Genomic DNA, 2747 nt, shown 5'->3' on the forward strand with positions numbered 1-2747 from the left:
GATGCAAACATTTGCTAACCTTGATATAATGCAACTGGACACTAAGAAGAGATGAGTTAGAATAATGGAGGAACTGGTGAAGTCTGAGGGCAATCTGTGCAGAGAATGTGAAAAAGAGTATATCTTTTTGCAAGCTTTTTCACCATTACTGGGCCCACTCAGGGAAGACTAGACTTCTAAAAAGTTAGCAACCAAGGAGAGGGGAATAGCAGTGAGTGAGAGAAAAACAATTTTTTTTTCCTTTTTTTTCTCTCTTACCTCTCAAAATCAAAAGAAGAAAACAAAATAAAACAAAAAATGAAAAAAAAAAAAGAACAAAAACAGAAATCCACACCAATCTTCTGTGGAAATGGCAACAACAAGTAATGACTCTAGGGAAGCTGAGAGATGAGAACTCCCACGAAAAGCCACTAATATCTGGGGAAGAGGCAAGAATACCTGTTGACTCTAGAAATAGAACTGGAAGAGAAATGGGGGCACTTGAGAAAGATATACTCTTAGGAAGAAGGAGCACAGTTCTGCTTAAAACTTAGGTTTAATCAGAAAATCAGAAAATATGTCTCTTCATGCCCTACCACAAGGCAAGCTAGCATAGAGGAGGTAATGGTATAATCCTACTGTGATAGCTGTAGAATAAGGGCTCTGACACAGCACAAACAAAATACCTAATACTTAGAAAAGACATTGAGAGAAATCCTCTGGCACACCATTCACCACCCTAAACTCAAGGTACTGCAAGAGAAATTTGAAGTCTGTGGTATATAGTCAGGGTAAGAACAATTCTCAAAGCCAGTTCAATTCCTTAGAAGAATAATGTAACCCCCACACAAAAGGTATAGCAGAAGAAAAGATGTGATCATTTCCAAGCATAAAGCTAGTCACCTCAGTTTCTACTGCCTTAAGAAAAATGTTCAGATTTCAACAAAATGTTATAAGACATATTCAAAGGCAAAAAAATAAAAAATAAAAATTAACACACTCCAAAGAGACACACTCCAAAAAAAAAAAAAAAATTAACACACTCCAATATAATTCAATAGAATTATATTCATACATGACACAGATGTTGGAACTATCTGACAAAGATATAAAATAACTAATTAATAAATATGTTAAAGGCTTTTAAGGAAAAGGTGGACAACAAGCAAAAGCAAATGGGTAATTTCAGTAGAGAGAAAAAAATATAAAATAGAATCAAATGGAAATGTTAGAAATGAAAATGCAGTAAACTCAATGAGGAACATCTTCAATAGACTCCTCAAGTCATAATAATATAATGTGTATTAATAAAATGTAAAATAAATTGCATGACAAAATGGTGTGATGAAGAGAAGGAGGAAATGGGAATATACCATTATAAGATCATTATACTACAAAGAAGGCATATAATATTATTTAAAGATAGACAACTGATCAATAAAAAAGTATATGGTGAAGACTAACTTTAAAATTATATGTGTAAATAAAAATAGTGAAGAGGGAAATGGAGGAAAAAACAAAAACAAGAAACAAATAGAAAACAGCTAGAATTTTGGTAGATTTTAATTCAAACATATCAATAATCACATTAAATATGAAAGATTTAAGGAGCCTATTTAAAAACAGAGATTGTCAGAAATGGATTGGTTTAAAGAAAAAGGATGGAAAATATGTCATACAAAAACACCAAAAAAAAAAAAGTTGAAATGGCTGTATTGATAAACAAAATTGACTTTAGAACACTGAATATTGTCAGTGGAACATTACATGAGCGGAAAATTACAAAATCATAAATGAACTCAATTTTCTCAGGAAAAAAATACCTAAACAAACATGTATTTAATAGCAGTGCCCTGAATTCCATGAAACAATACCTGATAAAACTTAAAGAAAAAATAAGCAAATCCATAATTATATTTGGAGTCTTTTTGACATTGCTATCTTAAGGCTATATACTATATGATTCCATATGTGATATTCTGAAAATAGCAAAACTATAAAGATGAAAACAAACAATCACTACTAGGGGTAAGGGTTGTGGGAAAGGATGACAACAAAAACAGAGGACAAAAATTTGGTGGGATGATAAAACTTTTATATCATGACTGTTTAAGTAGATGCATGACTAGGCAGTTTTCAAAATTCATAGAACTCTACATCACAATAAGTGAATTTCAGTGTATGTAAACTTTAAAAAAAGATGTGCAGAATGAAAATAAAGTTGTAACAAATGGATAAATTACATTGAAAATGGTGGAAATGAAAGAACATATTTAAGTTATTTTGGGAAATGAATTTTGACTAAACACAAAAAGAACTGTACTTTAGTTAGTAAATAAGTTGTCATAAGATTATCAATTCCAAAACTATTTTATGTATATTGTATGATTTTAAAAATAAGTCAGGATATTACAGATAATGATAACCATATTTCTCACTGTCATTAGTGACAAACGGGGGAAAAAGAGGAGGCTAGAATAAATTCAATGTGCCTGGAAGAAGGGACATTTGTTCACATAACTACTGGAGTTGGCATCAGGAAATAATTAGCTATGAGTTATCAATATCATTTTTATAATTTTAAGACAATACTTTGGCTACCAAAGGTAATAGAATTTTAATATTTAGCTCTAGCTTAAAAAAGGAGAGTTTTGTTCCTTTTTATTTTATTTTATTTTATTTTTTTTAGGTGAGGCAACCCTTGGTTGACCTCACAGATTACAAGGACCTTGTCAGGTTACAATCCCTTTTTTTTTTTTTTTTTTTTT

The sequence above is a fragment of the Pteropus medius genome, unplaced genomic scaffold, assembly GCF_902729225.1.
Source record: "Pteropus medius unplaced genomic scaffold, Ma_sr-lr_union100, whole genome shotgun sequence".
NCBI lineage: Eukaryota > Metazoa > Chordata > Mammalia > Chiroptera > Pteropodidae > Pteropus > Pteropus medius.